Source organism: Engraulis encrasicolus, unplaced genomic scaffold (assembly GCF_034702125.1).
Source record: "Engraulis encrasicolus isolate BLACKSEA-1 unplaced genomic scaffold, IST_EnEncr_1.0 scaffold_36_np1212, whole genome shotgun sequence".
Classification (NCBI taxonomy): domain Eukaryota; kingdom Metazoa; phylum Chordata; class Actinopteri; order Clupeiformes; family Engraulidae; genus Engraulis; species Engraulis encrasicolus.
This window is the reverse complement of record NW_026945665.1, coordinates 855,001-872,541: the sequence shown is the minus strand read 5'-3', so window position 1 is coordinate 872,541 and position 17,541 is coordinate 855,001. Positions and strand designations below refer to the sequence as shown.

The 17,541-nt window shown below is 43.2% G+C and overlaps 1 long non-coding RNA gene and 1 pseudogene across 1 annotated transcript; one reads left to right on the top strand and one right to left on the bottom strand.

The window, feature by feature from the left end:
- The window catches only part of LOC134443786 (NACHT, LRR and PYD domains-containing protein 12-like), a 31,657-nt pseudogene extending 22,798 nt beyond the window's left edge, over positions 1 to 8,859 (bottom strand).
- Positions 8,860 to 15,347: 6,488 nt separating this feature from the next.
- Positions 15,348 to 16,985, top strand: LOC134443772 (uncharacterized). Its single transcript, XR_010033741.1, has 2 exons — positions 15,348 to 15,790; positions 15,887 to 16,985. It is a non-coding gene; the product is annotated as an uncharacterized LOC134443772 (long non-coding RNA).
- The last annotated feature ends 556 nt before the right edge of the window (positions 16,986 to 17,541 follow it).

Here is a 17,541-nt window from a genome sequence, read left to right as displayed (position 1 = left end):
ATAAATAAATAAATATATATATTTTTTTATGAATTAATTATTAATTAATTAATTAATTAATTAATTAATAACAATTCCTTTGACCTCTATGTAATGCAACTGCCAACAAAGACGAAAGCATTCTTACTCTCATTCAATTTATCGGCAAGATCCTGGTGCTCCATCTCACAGAGGAAGTGAAGTACCATTTCGAGAGCTCCTTCTCTGGCATCACTCTCATCCTCTGATTTATTATCAATGTTTTCTTTGTAGTCTGGACTAAGAATCTGCTTGAACCTCTGCAGCTCCTTCTTTAAAAAGGTGACGATCTTCTGCTCAACCACCTAAAGTCAGACATTTGATACTTGATGCATGTACTGTTATGTTACTATTATCTTAAAAGTCTCATTGAAAAATGTTGCTGCTCAAAGATTTTCCGCCTTTGAGTGATTGAATATAAAAGACCTGACTGTGTGACGTCTCCAAATGCGTTGTAATATCCCTGTTATAATAACCGTTTGGATTACTTTTTTCTCTGGACTGTTTTGTATTGACAGCCGTCACCTTCCAAGTGAAGCGTGTGTGCGCGTGCATGTGACAGAGAGAGAGAGAGAGAGAGAGAGAGAGAGAGAGAGAGAGAGAGAGAGAGAGAGAGTATGGTTGTGTGAGATTTTTGTGTGGTTGAGAGGTGTGTGTGTGTGTGTGTGTGTGTGTGTGTGTGTGTGTGTGGTGTGTGTGTGTGGTGTGTGTGTGTGTGTGTGTGTGTGTGTGTGTGTGTGTGTGTGTGTGTGCAGGGGCGCCGCTAACAATTTTGGGCCCTATGAAAGATTCAAATTTTGGGCCCTCAGAATGACAAATTATGATATCAGCATCCTTCAGGGGCCCTGCCAGTGCTGTCGGGCCCTTAGAATCTGTAACACCTTTCCCCCCCTCGCGGCACCCATGTGTGTGTGTGTGTGTGTGTGTGTGTGTGTGTGTGTGTGTGTGTGTGTGCGTGCGTGCGTGTTTGTTGTTGCAGTAGTCTCAGTGAGAGGTGTACTGTATGGAAATGAATAATACAGTGGCTGCAGTGTGGGGTGGCAGCGGCAGCACTGGAACTTTCTGTTCCCAAACTACTGTAGTAACCTGTCTCTTTACTCTTCCCATTTGCCCTGCTGCCCTGCTGGTTGTGTGGGTTTAGCCCCAGGGATTGAAAATCATCAAATTGCACAGTAACTATAAAACGTACAGTATTAAAATATTGGTGCATACAAAACACTGTTGACTACAATATTGTTTACTTGGTCCAATGCAATTTTGAAAACATTAGCATGAATACGGAATAAAACTCTGAATATGAAGGTTTACTATGCAGAATTCCTTACCTCAAAAATAAGAGGTAAATCCTGCTGCTTGTCCTGACCACTGGTGTCTTGTTTACGTCTCCTTTCTTGCTCTCTGGTGATTAAGGATGAAACCAATCAATGATCAATGATATTCTTTTTTCTGCAAGGATTTTGAAAATGTAAACATAGTTTTTCTCTGATATACAGTAGAATATGAAATTAACAAAATTGCTGGGGAAGTGACTTGGTCATTTGATTCCCAATGTTGCCTGTAAATGGGAAAGTGACTTGTGTTGGGTAATGAAGGTTATAAAAAGGTGGCTGTAGAGCCGGTTAGATTTCTCTCGATAGTATATGTAACAGTTTGAAGTGACTCAATAAAAACTACCTTGCAGGCTACACATCACCCCTGTTATTTTGCATGAAATGAATAAATCATTTTGTCTTTGTATTAAATGCTGCTCTTTTTTGTAATAGTGTATATGCCACACTTCTGCTCATGTTTTATGAGTCGTAAGGAGTGTTGCCTCAGCAGGGTTTCACGCTGCTTTAGTTTCCTGGCAAAACATGAACAGAAGTTTCATCTTGACAGTGATTGAAAGAAAAATCACCAGCAGTTGTCTTCGACACTGAAGCGAAAAATTTCATTCTCTGTGACTAATAGATAATGAGATTCAGATTGGTTTGCAGACATCCTGACATCCAAAAGGTCAGGAAATTGTCACCCCGCCTCTCTGTGTGGGGGTAGGAATGATTTGTGTAGAAGGATGTGGGTCTCTGTATGTCTCCAGAGTTGGTTGATGGGAACTGTGAAGTTCTGTTTTAATAACAGCTCTCCGGCTGTTATTAAAATCTGCAGAGCTCACACCTGAATTGTCTGTTGCCGATATTACATTTTTTAATACAACACATTGATAGCCTAGTAAACTAGCCCACCCACCAGTAGGCAAAATTATTTTTGCCTGTGAGTGCGTCTAGCCTCAGACAATTCCACAATGCCCTGAAACTGGTAGACCAATCACAACGCGGGATATTTGTTTTGAATCTACAGATGCAAATCGGACAGGGTTTTGAGGGAGTATTGACAAAGCGTTGGCCAATAGGCACAGACACAGTTTGAGAAACAATAGGTTGTTTCCATAAACAATCTTGCGATGTCTCATTGATTGGGGACAGACTAAATATTCACAGTTAATGTCACATTAAGTCTGGCTTGTCAGGCTAACCCATTGAGGGACACATCTTCAATCAAGTTGGAATATCTGGTTTCGATGTCTCATTGATCGGGGCCAGACTAAATATTCACATTTAATCTCACCTTTAGCCTGGCTTGTCAAGCTAACAAATTGAGGGACACATTTTCAATCGCATTGGAATATCCCCATTATAATATTCGATTGGATTACTTTTTTCTCTGGACTGTTTTCAATTGACAGCCGTCACCTTCGGAGTGAAGTTGCCAACTGTCTAGGAATTCTTCTGGAACTGTCTGGGCTTGCCTCCGTGGGATTAAAAAGAGAATTACAGCTTTGTGTTGAGGCTATATCAATATGTTATTTCTGTACTGTAAGGGAATTTTCAAAACGTGGCTGATGTGTGGCCAAAGCCAGAGCCGTCAATCTATTGTCATTCACAAACAATAGACAATGTTAAGAGTTTATTGAGTGAGATGAGGGAGCCATCTCTATGGAAGAAGCTGATTGGCTATCGACCTGATGAAGGATCTTGTGGTGAATATCATTTAATTAATATTAACCTTTCAACACTTTTCTTTTTATAACAAATCGCTTGTGTGAATCTAATCTTGTTGGTCTTGTTTAAGATTGGTTCTCTGTGGTGTATGAAAACTAAAAGACTAAAGGAGGTGCTTAACAAACCTCAGCAAAGTAGTAGCCTCTGCCTCTTTGAAGTTGGGTGGGCGGCCCTTAGACCTGTCACTCCTCATAGACACACAGCTCTGTGTAGGTAACCCTGGTGTCTTCTCCATGGCACTAAAGGAGGCAAGTTGGTCGGTCCATAAACAAATACACACACAAGTCAGTTACATCTACTGTCAGCCACTGTCATCGAAGCAAATTTGTTTTAAACTGAAGTCTGCTTGAGACAACAAAAGGTCACATCAAACAGGGTATTTATATATTTGATTGACTCCTTGGAGGTAGAATTTGTGTTGGGAACGGCTGAAAATACAGGACAAAGTAACCCTGAATCATTTAGCTCAAGGGGGAATATAAAATGAAACAATTTCCATAAATGGTGCAGTGTCACACTTAATGCCAATTGTTTTCAAATATTAAATGAATATGAATAAACAACTTTCTACAGCTTCAAGATTTATCTGAAATGAAGAAAACAGTGTTAAATGTCCGAGATAATATATGCATGCATTTTGTAAAAAAAAATAAAATAAAATAAAATAAAAAAATGAAAAGCTTTGCTGTCCCCGACTACTGTATTATGTTTTACAAACCTAAGATCAGAAGGAGAGTCCACCTCTTCAAACCTAGGTGGGTGGTCCTTTGACCTGTCACCCCTGGACACACAGCTTTGTGTAGGAGACCCTGGTTTCTTCTCCAAGGCACTGAGGAACAGAGAAAAGACACACAGCAGTGGCTTGAAGGAGGATTTATTAATTATCTTGTTTTGCATGATTTAGTCTTGTTTAAGATCTGTTCACTGTGATGTAAGAAAACTGTTTGAGACTGTAAAAAGAGCTCAACAAACCTCAGGTCAGGGGGAGACTCCACCTCTTTGAAGTCAGGTGGTCTGTCCTTTGATCTGTCACTTCTCATGGACACATTGCTCTGGGTAGAAGACCCTGGTCTCTTCTCCATGGCACTGAGGGACACAGGGGAAAAGAACAGACTCAAGTCAAGTCAAGTAGGTTTTATTGTCAATTTCTTTACATGCACTGGTCATACAAAGAATTTGAAATTACATTTCTTGCTTTCCCATACAGACATAGACTAATCTAGGTAAGGACATAGACAGTATAGACATAGACAGTACTTATACATGGACTTAAGACAGTATGGACATAGACAGTGCTCATACAGACATTTAAAGTGCAAGACTGGACAACAGAAGACTTGTAGAGGACATACATTAAGAGGTATTTGTTGTGCTTTTGTGCTTTTCCTAAAAAAGTCCTTTATAGCGTTCTGACATGGTAATAGTAGCATTTTGAAGAAAAATAAATATTAAAAGGTCTGTCAAGTACACCAGCAGCAGTGTGTGTGTGTGTGTGTGTGTGTGTGTGTGTGTGTATGTGTGTGTATGTGTTTAGTGCAGGTAGAAGGTGCGGTGTGCGTCTTGTGTGTGTGTTCGTGTGTCTGTGTGTCTGTGTGTGTGTGTGTGTGTGTGTGTGTGTGTGTGTGTGTGTGTGTGTGTGTGTGTGTGTGTGTGTGTGTGTGTGTGTGTGTGTGTCAGTGTGTGTATGTTTGGGTTTAGTGCAGAAAGTGCAGTGTGCTTGTGTGTGTGTGTGTGTGTGTGTGTCTGTGTGTGTGTGTGTGTGTGTGTGTGTGTGTGTGTGTGTGTGTGTGTGTGTGTGTGTGTGTGTGTGTGTGTGTGTGTGTGTGTGTGTGTGTGTTGTGAGTTAGTGCAGGTTGAAAGTTCAGTCACAAGTATAGTACTGCAGGTGGAATGTTCAGTCGCAGATATGGTGGTGGGGGATGGGGGGGGGGGTTGTCAGTGGCCTTGCTGGCTAGAGACTGACAGTGGAGGGAGAGTGGGTTGAGTCTTCAGCATCTTGATCGCTTGGTGCATTGTGCTGCTCGCCAGCCTGGTGGTGCGGGAACGGAGGCGCCTGTACCTCTTTCCAGAGGGCAGGAGGCTGAACAGTTTGTGTGCAGGGTGGCTTGTGTCTTTGATGATCGTCAGTGCTTTCCGGGTGAGGCGTGTGGTGTAAATGTCCTGCAGGGAGGGGAGTGGTACTCCAATGATCTTCTTCGCTGTGTTCACAACACGCTGGAGTGTCTTCCTGTTTTTCTCCGTGCAGCTTCCTCCCCACACTGTGATGCAGTTGGACACGACGCTCTCTATGGTTCCTCTGTAGAATGTTGTCATGATGGAGGGTGTAGCACTTGCCTTCTTTAGTTTGCGCAGGAAGTAGAGACGCTGATGGGCCTTCTTCGCCAGTGATGTAGTGTTGGTGGTCCAAGAGAGGTCGTCGCTGATGTGCACTCCAAGGAACTTGGTGCTGCTCACTCTCTCCACAGCATCGCCGTCGATGGTCAGTGGTGGCAGTTGTTTTTGGACCCTTTGGAAGTTGACAACAATCTCCTTGGTCTTGTTGACATTCAGCAGGAGGTTGTTGTCTTTGCACCATCTGGCCAGCAGGTCTACTTCTTCTCTGTATTGAGTCTCATCGCCCTTGGTGATGAGGCCCACCAGTGTTGTATCATCCGCAAACTTCACTAGATGGTTAGTGCTGTGGGTCGTTGTGCAGTCGTGTGTCAGCAGCGTGAACAGCAGGGGGCTGAGAACACAACCTTGCGGAGCCCCCGTGCTCAGGGTCAGGGTGCTCGAGGTGTTGTTCCCTACCCGTACTGCTTGTGGTCTTTGCATCAGGAAGTCCAGCAGCCAGTTGCAGAGGGAGGTGCTGAAACCTAGTTTGTCCAGTTTTCTGATGAGTTGTTGTGGTATTATGGTATTGAATGCTGAACTGAAGTCAATGAACAGCATTCTCACATATGAGTCTTTATTGTCCAAGTGGGTGAGGGCTGGATGGAGGGCAGAGCAAATTGCATCCTCCGTGGATCGCTTGGCTCGGTATGCGAACTGGTAGGGGTCTAGGGTGGGGGGTAGGGTGGCTTTGATGTGTGACAGGACTAGCCGTTCGAAGCACTTCATGATTATGGGCGTCAGTGCTACAGGACGGTAGTCATTGAAGCATGATGGTGATGATTTCTTCGGCACAGGTATGATGGTAGCAGCTTTGAAAAGTGATGGGATGACTGCTTGCTCCAGAGAGATGTTAAAGATGTCTGTGAAGACATCCTTCAGCTCTTCTGCACAATCCTTCAACACTCGGCCTGGTATGTTGTCTGGGCCAGCTGCTTTGCGTGGGTTGATGGTGGCCAGTGTCCTCTTAACACTGGCAGTGGACAGGTAAAGGGGTTGATCATGGGGGGGAGGGGGAGTTTTCTGTGGGTGAGTGTCATTTTGTGCTTCAAAGCGGGCAAAGAAACTGTTCAGGTCGTTTAGCAGAGAGGTGTTGTTGTCACAGCTTCGTGGTGCAGGCTTATAGTCCGTGATGGCCTGTATGCCCTGCCACAGGCTCTGTGCATCTCTGCTGTCTTTGAAGTGTGTTGTTATTTTGTCTGAGTAATCCTTTTTTGCTTTCCTGATGCCCTGGGACAGGTTTGCCCTTGCTGTCTTTAGGCCAGCTACGTCTCCTGCTCTGAAGGCTTTGTCTCTGGCCCTCAGCAGTCGGTGAACGTCTCCTGTGAACCATGGCTTCTGGTTGGCCCTGGTAGTGATGTGTTTTATTTCTGTAACATCATCGATGCATTTTGTGATGTAGGAGGTCACGGTGTCTGTGTACTCCTCAATGTCAATGGGATTGCTGTGGGTGGCAGTTGTTTTGAAAATGTCCCAGTCTGTGGTTTCAAAGCAGTCCTGAAGTCGTGAGATGGCTCCCTCAGGCCATTTTCTCACCTCCTTCTGAACTGGTTTGGTGAGTTTTGCCTTTTGTCTGTAAGCTGGCAGTAGCAGAATCGTTAGGTGGTCTGATGATCCAATGTGGGGGATGAGCTTTGCCTTGTATGCTCTCTTCTGATTTGTGTAAACGAGGTCCAGGGTGTTTTGTTCTCTTGTTGGGAAGTTGACATGTTGATGAAATTTTGGAAGTACTGTTTTGAGATTTCCGTGGTTGAAATCTCCCAGTACCACTGTGAAGGCATCTGGGTGTGCATCTTGTTGTTCACTGATGCCCCGATGCAGCTCGTTCAGTGCCTCACTTTTGACGCCATTGTTGTTGCTGGGTGCGAGGTAGACGGCGACTAATAGGATAGCGGATATTTCTCTGGGTAAATAAAAGGGTCGGCACTTGATGATCATGAACTCCACTCGTGGAGAGCAGTGCCTCTGTACTACCGTAGCATTATTGCACCAAGCATCATGTGTGTAGACACATATTCCTCCCCCTCGTTTTTTCTCTGCAAGGGCTCTGTCCGCTCTGTGGCACGTTAGTTGTTCCAGTTGTAAAGCCGAATCGGGTATGCCGTCGTTCAGCCATGATTCGGTGAACACCGTAACGCAGCAGTTCCTCACGGTTTTGTTCGCTGATCTTAGTAGCCTTATGTCATCCATCTTATTGTCCAGAGATCTGACGTTTGCCAAGAGAATTGATGGTATTGCTGGACGAGTTGGGTTGGCTGCAAGCCGTGTCTCGACGCCACCTCGTTTGCCCCTTTTCCTAATTCTGGAGCATCGCTTTCGGTGTCGGCATAGCGAGGCAGACGGGTCCGATGTAGTCCTATGCCGCCGGAGAATTCCTAGTTCTTCCAGAGTCTTCATTGGTACATCCAATACATTGCTTAAGTTGTCCATTCTTATCTGCAACAGCTGTTGCCGACTGTACGTGCGTTCCGACATATTTTCCGACGATAGACATTTCGAAAGACACATTTTAACACAAATAAACACTGAAAGTTGGGAAAGCAAGGGGCTGCTGCAACCTACGTGCGCCGCCGCCGGAAGCCGGGGACTCAAGGTGATGATTGATGAAAGTTGCCCACTAGTTCCAAGTTCTCCTTATAAAAGTGTTGTGGTTATAAACCTGTTCAAAATAAAATCTTACAGTATCAGAAGTGTGTATCATTCTATAGTGTATCATAACTAGGGGTGGGCAAACTTGAAAATCTTTAATCACATTAACTCAATGACTTTCTGTGATTAATCGTGATTAATCGCGATTAATCGCATAGCGCGCGGAACCCAAATATGAATTCAAAAGCCGCTTCAAAAGCGCCAATATATTTGAAAATGTCAGCTTACCAAATCACTTATTACACCGTAATTATCATATATCACAGACGACCACAGAAAGAAATGGAATCTTTGCTGGGGTTTTTTAACAGACTATCTACATTGACATTTTCTAAGATGAAGTAGACCAATCATAATCATAATTTGCACATGTAGGCTACTGTAACCTGTGTAATAGGCCTATATCTATCTTTCAAAATAGAAATGGGCCTATTTGCCAATCTAGGCCTACATATCACACTAAGTTATAAAGCATGCCCATAACTAATGAAACATTATTGTAGAGGAGAGGGTTTTGTTAGCATAAAATTAGGCCTACTAGGATATTTAAGATTAGAGTATCACCATTATTGCATACAATTATTAAACTATAGGCTATTTAGATTGAACTGAAGCTGAAATATTAGAAACTCAAATTAGGATAGTCTACATGGGCCTACAAGAAACAAAACTTGTCACTTGAAATGAATTAGGCAAGCAGGCGTGTGTGTGAAATGCCCCTCCTTCCCTCTCTGTCAAGAGCGTGGAGTAGCCTAGAACTTTACCGTCCACTCTCCGTCCTCATCTGTCGCTATTATTTTGGTGTTTCAGCGACTAGAAACTAATCGACTGACTGCTGGCAGTAATTAGGCTACAACTTTCAAATCAATAACGTTGGCATCACAAAACAATAACATAAACGCTGACAACGTGAGGTTGCTGATGTCGGGTGAACTTTTTGGCACGGCGAAATCATACTATGTTGGTGCCGATATGAATGCTGAATGTAACTTCCCCTTTCAGGCCATCCCCTTTCAGGTGGGTTACCTCAGTAGGCACTAGGGACGGGAAGATTCACCGATACGTATCGGAAAATCGATACGACCTGTACGGTACGGTTGTATCGATTTGCAAACGTATGCATCGGTAAGAAACGCAAATAAAATCGAGATACATCGTACCTTGACTGTCCGCACCGGTACAAATCGGATAATATCTCTTAAAACTTTTTAGAAACTGTCAATTTCAGGATTTGTTCTCGTGCGCAACGCACATCATCTTGCTCTGATTCAGACCGCCTTTCCATCTCTATTGCGAGGAGGCGTGACCAAGCAATCAGTATTTTCCTTTGAGTCAAAGCGGCGGGTTACATGTGGAGCACATTTTGTTGTCACATACAGCGAGTTTTCTGGTCATCCAGTGACTTTTTAAATGAAAGTTTCTAGCGACCATCTTCTGCAAGTCTGGAAGACGTGCGGAGAGAGTACTCACTTCACTATTTTGAGATGATAGGGTAGTCTACCGTGCGGCACAAACAACAAGAGAAAGTTGTCTGCCAACATGTTGCCGTTTCCGAATGACAGCAGCATAGCATAGTCAGCGCACGAGATACAAAAAAAACATAACCGTGTTGGAAAACGTTACAGAGCCTGTGCATTCGTGTTAAGTCCATTGTTCATGCAGTAAAAAAAGAAGTGAAGTCGCTAAGTTGGCATCATTGCTTAGGAGCCTGTTATATTTAGCTCTCGTGCTGGACACACACAGTCTGATTTGCTGCTCGTGCAGATTGTCCATGAAGTTTAAAAAGTCCAGTTGAAAAGTACACTATTCCAACACTCCAACACCAGTCCAGTACGCACGTTATTTTCCCCCTTCTGGTATTAACCCCATTACCATTAACATCTACTAAATTGTTCTCGTTTGGATCAATTGTGTTGTTCAGAGCTTACCTGTAAATGTAGTTAGCCTATAACATGTCCAGGTCAATATTCCAACATGATCAGAAGCTCTGTGGTTTTCTCATTTTTATTTAAAAAAGAGATATAGCCTAATTGGCATGGTATTCATTGTATTGTGTATTTTTTTTCATTTTCTCTGCTCAAAGCAATGTGCCCAAGCCAAAATGAGTTCTCACTGCTCTCTGTATGTTTTCCAGTATAGGCTATTTCAAAAGTAATATGCACAGCCAGGGCCGCTGCTAAGGTTTTGGGGGCCTAGGCATAACTGGTCAGGAGGCCCCCTCATAAGTAAATACTACTACTGCTACTAATAATAATGCTAATTACTGTATTCACAATTACAGTTTGTCTGAAAAATGATGGCCCTTTTGATAACTCACAAAAATGTTTTGAAATGTTAATTAAATATTTGTTTCATGATGTTTTTAGTCAGTGTCAATTTAGGAGGTGACAATGTTGGGAGCAAAGTGGTTGAGGCTCTAAAAGCGCTCTGTTTACTCTGCTTATGCCTAACGGCAGCCTTGTGCACAGCCTTTAATATCAATTTGATATTTTAATCTATTCTGTATCGCATCGTATTGTACCAAATCGCACTGCATCGCATGGCATTATAATTGTATCGCGCCATATCGAATTGCATCGCAGTAGGTAGGAGAATCGTATCGTATCTTACCACTGGTAATTTCATGAATCGTGAATGTATCGTATCGTTGCCATGTGTATCGAGATGCACATCGTATCGCTTTGATGATGAAGATTCCCATCCCTACTAGGCACTCCCTGGCAGCGGATTAAGATTCCATGGCCCCTGGGCCAGACAACAAGGAATAATATGCTAGCTAGATCATGTGACATCTTGCAACTTGCTGACTGAGCGGCATTTCAGTCTTGTGATACTTGTGATTACTACTGATACTTCTCTTTTCTGTCTGACTGTCCAGACAGAAGTGAAATTGTTTTTCTTTGTCTTAATGCTCAATAAAGGCTGACCACACAAATGTTTGTGCTGAACATGCTGTGGTGTTAGACATCATGTGATGTATTTAAATGTTCTGATTCCTAAAAGTTGAATTATTTACGAAGACGCATTTTGTAAAATGCATTCTAGCAATTAGGATAATCTGAAAAACAAAACATTCCACAAGCTCTCCTCTCCTCACCTCTCTCTAAAGATCAACCAGCTCCACAGTGAATAAACTACTGAGCATATCATTTGCACATAAATAAAATATCAAGATCACCTTCTGTTTTCTGATTAAGGGCTTTGTAAGCTGTATCACACTTACCAAATATGTCAAACTCGGATGTGTGGACGGCAATTTAAAACTAGAAATGCCTAAGCCCTTTTTGGGAAAAGGTGCCCTCAGGCTATAAAAAACGAAATCTTTCAGACTCTGAAGCACATAAAAGCATGAAATAAGTTGCATTCAAAAGCCAAGACCCTCCTCGTGCATTAGAATGTGTTCATTCTATATGTTATATATGTTGCCATATTAGAAAATTGGTTTTACACAGCAGCCTGCTGCATAATCTGAGCTGCGAGGTGTACACACACACACACACACACACACACACACACACACACACACACACACACACACACACACACACACACACACACACACACACATATAGCCATGATTGTCAATACCCAATATGCCCCCTCCTGGTCGAAGTGTGCCAGTGCACCAGGCAAGGTTGATGCAAGCAGGGTTACATCAACCTAAGTTAATGCCTTAGCTTAGAGCCTCTGTTACACCGTTATTGCCTCCTAACGACCAAGTCTTAACCCTCTGGAAGCCATATGATTTCCCCCAAAATGGATGACTTTGACATCTTAAATACAAAAGGCCGTAGCTGGACATAGGTAACAGATAGAGCCTAACAATAAATGAGACAAATATTGAGGATGACCCAAAGTTTGTTTTAGGAGTTAATTACCCCATCTAATTTGCATATTATTACGTCATATGTTGTCTGCCTTTTGAATTCATAATGAGTTATTTAATTTTTTCTAATATTTTTAATAATTTATTTCATTTAATTTATATAAAAAAATCCCCCTTACCTTCACTATATGTGCTAGACATACATTGTGCTCTAGAAAGAAATATATTTTACACTTTAAGTGTAATTTGTAACTAATATGGTGCAACAATATAGCACAGTGACAAACACGATAATGGACGGTTGCTACGGTATTTTGCCTGTAGGGACCAGTCTATGAAGGTGACAAGCAGGGCTTTTTTTGAGGGGGAGCAAGGCGGAGCTAGCTCTGGAAGCTCTGACGCGCATCCAGAAGCTCTGAGGCGCGCTTCGGGAGCTCTGAGGTGCGTTCCCCCAGCTGGATCTTGACAAACGATATTTAAATAATAATAATAATAATAATAATAATAATAATAATAATAATAAGTAAATAAATACTTAAATTAAAGTTTGTTTTTGTGTTAATGTCTAGTTTAAATATATGTCTTGGTGATTTCTCAATTCTAATTTGTCCCATGAAACGAGGCTACTTATAACCACGTCAGTTTGATTTCAAAAGTGCTGGGGACAATTACCATAAACCTGAGAGAGGTTTGAAAAATACTGGGTACAAACTAAGGCTATTACGTCCGATTTGAGGTTTCATAAAATTATACGCATTGCTTAGATAGCCTAGATCTAATTGTATTGTGGCCATATTAAACACTAAAAGCCATCTGCACTGTCTTGTTTATTTCTGATAGGCCTGTCCTACGCTGAGTCATCCTTATCTTCAATATTACTAATGTAGCAGTAGGGGCCTGATTGGTTAACCCGCTGTCTAGCCTTGCATAGCCTACTGTAAAGTTTAAGTTATAAGCCAAGTTTAGGCCGCCTACTCCTTGCAGACAAATGTTGTGCTGTTCGGTGAAGTCTAGATCCAACATGATCTCCAAAAATTCCGTGCTCCTGGATACGGATTTTAAGGACACAAAATCCGTGTCCAGGAGCACGGATTTTGGCAAAATTCCGTGCTCCTGGACACGGAATTGTTTTCCGTGCTCCTGGACACGGAATTGTTTGAAGTGCTTTCTATAGGCTATTTCCACAGTCTTGTGTTTTCTCAGGATTTTTCTAATTTCAAATATTTTGTCTAAAAAAAAACATTTCTTACTGACAGGTTAGGGTTAGGGATTGTTTTGGTCTGGGCACAGCTAGTTTTCTTTCATTCATTATATGAGTTTGATAGCCTAGCAACCAACTGGAAAAGGTATTTCTCAAAAATATGTCTTAAATGACTTGCTATAGCATTATTTTGTTTAGGATTAGCATTTGGTAAGTTATGTATTTTCAAATGATAAAGTTAACACAGTGCTGTGGTAATCTTATTCAAAGCACTTCTGTGTGTCCAGGAGCACGGAAAACAATTCCGTGTCCAGGAGCACGGAAAACAATTCCGTGTCCAGGAGCACAGAATTTTGGCAAAATCCGTGCTCCTGGACACGGATTTCGTGTCCTTAACATCCGTGTCCAGGAGCACGGAATTTTTGATCAGGCTGCTAGATCTGCTGTTGACAGGTGGAAATTTGAAGACACAACGAATATTCTCGAGGGGGATTGAAAGCACCTTTCCTTGTTAATGACAAGTTAACCTTTACAAAATGTCTAAGAAGCTTAATCATCTGCGATTGCTGTACACAGTTCAAAGGATATTTATTCAGCGAAGTTGTGGATATTTCCAGCCTATTTCTCCACTCCCGCGGTAATCCATGTCTGGCTGTCAAAGACGCAATCTAAAATTGAAAGAGTGCGCACAGTTTAAGACAAGCGGCACGACTTGTCGGACTCAAACCAACAAATCATTTCAACGTCTGTCAGTGATATCATGACACCCTATTTGTGATACGAACTCCGTTTTCAAATGCGTTCTGAATAGGCTACTGAAGACTGAATAGACGAATAGGCTACTGAGCGCACGCGTTGTTGGCTTTTAAAAATGAGTTCCTGTTTGCTCGTTGTCTGTAATGCACAATGCTGCTATGCTTCATAAAAATGCATTTCAGACCTTATATTTTCAGGTGCATGGTTTCAGTAGCTGCATTTCTATTCAGTGACTGGAACTGAATGAGCAGGGATCGAGGGCACTTTATAAAGTGTCGAGGGATATCAAGGGATCTTTATAAATAGGCTATCAGTCTTAATTTACTTTCAACATTAGTCATAATGGCGACTAGAAAAAGGGACCAGCAAATGTGATCTGGGCTTTGTTTTATATTAATTTTATATGGTTAAGCAGAGAGTATGAAATTGTGCAGGGTATTGGGTGCTACTGCATCTTTCTGAATTCGCTCTCGGCACGTAGGTCAACAGATAAAAGATGCCTGATGCTGCGTTTGAGCAAACTAACCAACTTTCCTTTTGACATTGGCCTGCACACTGGATAGTCCACTGTCCATTTTCCCAAATGAAATCAGAATATTCCCAGCACTCAGTAGCAGGTAGCCTATTTATACCGTTCCATATTTGTATTTGATATTGCGCATACATCCCCATTCACAGGGTTGTTCGAAACCACTACACCCCACCCCACACACGCTTTTTTTTCGCGCCGGAGCTACTCATCCCCAGTGCTCCGGGACCTCCGACTTGACAAATTAAGCACTGGTGACAAGTTTTACTTTTCAGTACATGGGAACCCTTCACTGCAAGGCCCAACATACAGATCCAATTCACACTAAGGGCATTATGTGCATTTTGTCCATCTGTGGTCTTTGAACCACAGTAGGCCTACAATTAGGCAGACCTATGAGTGCCTGAGTGACTCTGGGTATGGGCTACATTTCTAAGACTTCTGCAAATATCTATTTGTTTCAGCTCAAATCAAGTATTACATTTACTGATATACAAAAAAGTTATATAAGGAAAGTGAGGGGAAAATACCATAGTTTAGGGTTAGGCTATTCACGTCATTCTATTGATGCACCAAAATACAGCTGGTATCACACTCTTCTGTTGCTAATATAGACACAGCCAGGTCGTAATTGGACATAATTATGACCATTATTATATTATTAGAATCGTATTACTATCTATTTAGACCTGGAGTCGGCATAAACAGTGTCGAATAGCGCGAGGTACGCTTCCAATGTGCACTGAGAAGAAGGGACATGCGACTTCTCTGTATCAGGCGCATAATCCTCTCACTCCACTTCCCCCGCTGTTGGCAGGGACATGCACATTCCTTTTGTGTTCAATTACTTTTAAGCTCCTCTACAAACATCTCGACCGCTGTCACCCTCCAGGTGTTGAATATTGAGTCTATAACAGGGAAATTATGATGCGCTTTATCACCCTGCCGTTGCTATTGTAATGGAGCGCTGCTCCTTTAAGGGAAGTCTGACGCTGCGGCACACGTCACCACGCCGCTCGTAGAGGCTTATGGGAAGTCTCTTCATAAACACTGCCAGTGGCTAGTATTCGGTAAGCCTGCAAAGTTCCCCTTTGCGCGTTTCATCGCCACCGGCGAATGCTGTGGTTGCTTCTCCCCTCGCCGTCGAGAGGAGTGCGGTGTCCAGTTCAGATCTAGGAGATGTGGACCATTTCTTGTCCTCGTGAGTATGTGGACCATTTCTTGTCGCTGTTTATGTGCTAGCCAGCAGCTAGTGGCTAACTTCGCGTCTGCTGTTCTATAGGTTGTGATTCCAACTTGGCGTCTCTTACTTGGCTAGAGTGATCTCTTGCTTCTCCACTGGCAAGGACTTCGGTGGACAATACCAACGGTTACCTTGCGCCTTTCCCGTCTCCTGCACGCCGGTATGTATTATAGTGGGTTAGCTTGTGCCTTTACCCAGCCCTGACTGTTTGTTTTCGTACCATGGTTGCTAACGACGGCCATTATTATGGTTTCAGCGTGTGGTCGCTACCGGCGCCTCGGCCGTGTACCTCTGTATTGGCACTCCGACTGTGAGAATCGCGCATCGGTGCACCCTCATCTCCGGGTAAGGTAACCTCTCGGCAGCAGAATCGTGTGATAGTGGGTGTCCTGCTAGCTTGGCTAACGCTCTCCTCCTCCCTCGCAGGTTGTATCCGTGTGGCCGTGGTCAGACACCCCACGCGTTTAGGTGCACGAGCGGCGACTTTTAGCCCCGGTTGTGTGGTGCCTCTGGAAGCCGGGAACCCGTATTTCGGCTGCTGCTCCGGCCTCGGAAATTGGACATTCGTGTGTGTGTGTGCGTGGGCGCGCTTTGGTTCAGTGTGTGTGTGTGTGTGTGTGTGTGTGGGCGCTCGGCTCGGTGTGAGCTGGTGTGTGAGCCATTCCACAGTGTGTGTGCGTGTGCGTACGCTGGTGCGTGTGAGTGTGTGTGTGTAGGTAGTGTGGGGATACCTAGGGGACTGCACTGAGCTGAGCCTCTGGCATTGGTTTACCTCATGTTTTGATTTCGTTTTCTTTCGTTTGCTGTGCCTAATTTCCCTTTTTTTATTATTTCATTCAATTATCTAATTTCTTATTTAACTGCATGTGTTAATTGGATTTTGATTTATTTTGCATGGTTTGCTATGATTTCTTGTTGTTTCTGTTTGCCGTGAATTATTTCTGTTTGTTGTGAACTATTTCTTTACTTTTTCTTTTGGTTAATCCTGAGGTGTGCCATTCGCCCTATTGTGTTAGCCGTGCCAGTCCCTAGTGGCAAAGTCTGCCAACCTGAGTGTGGGTTCTAAGGCCTTAGGCCTACCAGGTGTGTTGTCTATTGTGAATTAGTGAACATACTTTGGGGCCGGTGTTTACAGATCCGCGGGTGTGGTGGCAGCACACCCACCCCTGCACTTTACTGTTACCGTGAACATACTTTGGGGCAAGTGTTTATCTATCTGCGGGTGATTGCGACAGCACACCCACCCCACTGCACTTTGTGAATTGTGAGTACCTTTTTATATTTTATTACAAAGAGTGAGAGAAATATATTTTTATAACGCAAAGAATAATAAAGATTTGAATTATTAATTGTCACCACTGTCTCTGCCTCCATTGTGCACGAACCTGTGTTTGCCTGGTAATCTATTGTGCGGGTACATTGTGTGTTGGTCCGGGGTATCTGTAACTACCCCTAATTCATTTCCTCCGGGGGCTCCACCCCCGGGGGTGGCGTAGTCGAACTACTTCCTGTAACGGTCTCGCCCACTACACTATGCACGTCGCCAGCATAGTGACAGTATACAAAGCAGCACGAATATTTACACCCTGTCTCGATCTGAAAAACTTTCAATATATGTTACTTAAGGCTCTCTGCATTGTCATAATGTTGTTATGATGTAGTTGAGTATTTTCATCAAATAGTGAATAGGCCCGCCGGCGCCCCCATCTGCAGTAAGAGGCTACTTACCCCCAGCAATTACTGCCTTAGCCAGGCCGCGCCCTCCTAGTGACGCAACACCTTTGGCGTTGCAACTAGTCAGGTCAAGAGCAATGCAAGCTACTTTCTGAGTTCCCGAAAATACAGGAACTCCTTTCACTTTGTCGGGAAGCAAACAAACATATGCAAACTAAGGGAGGCGGGTCACCCACA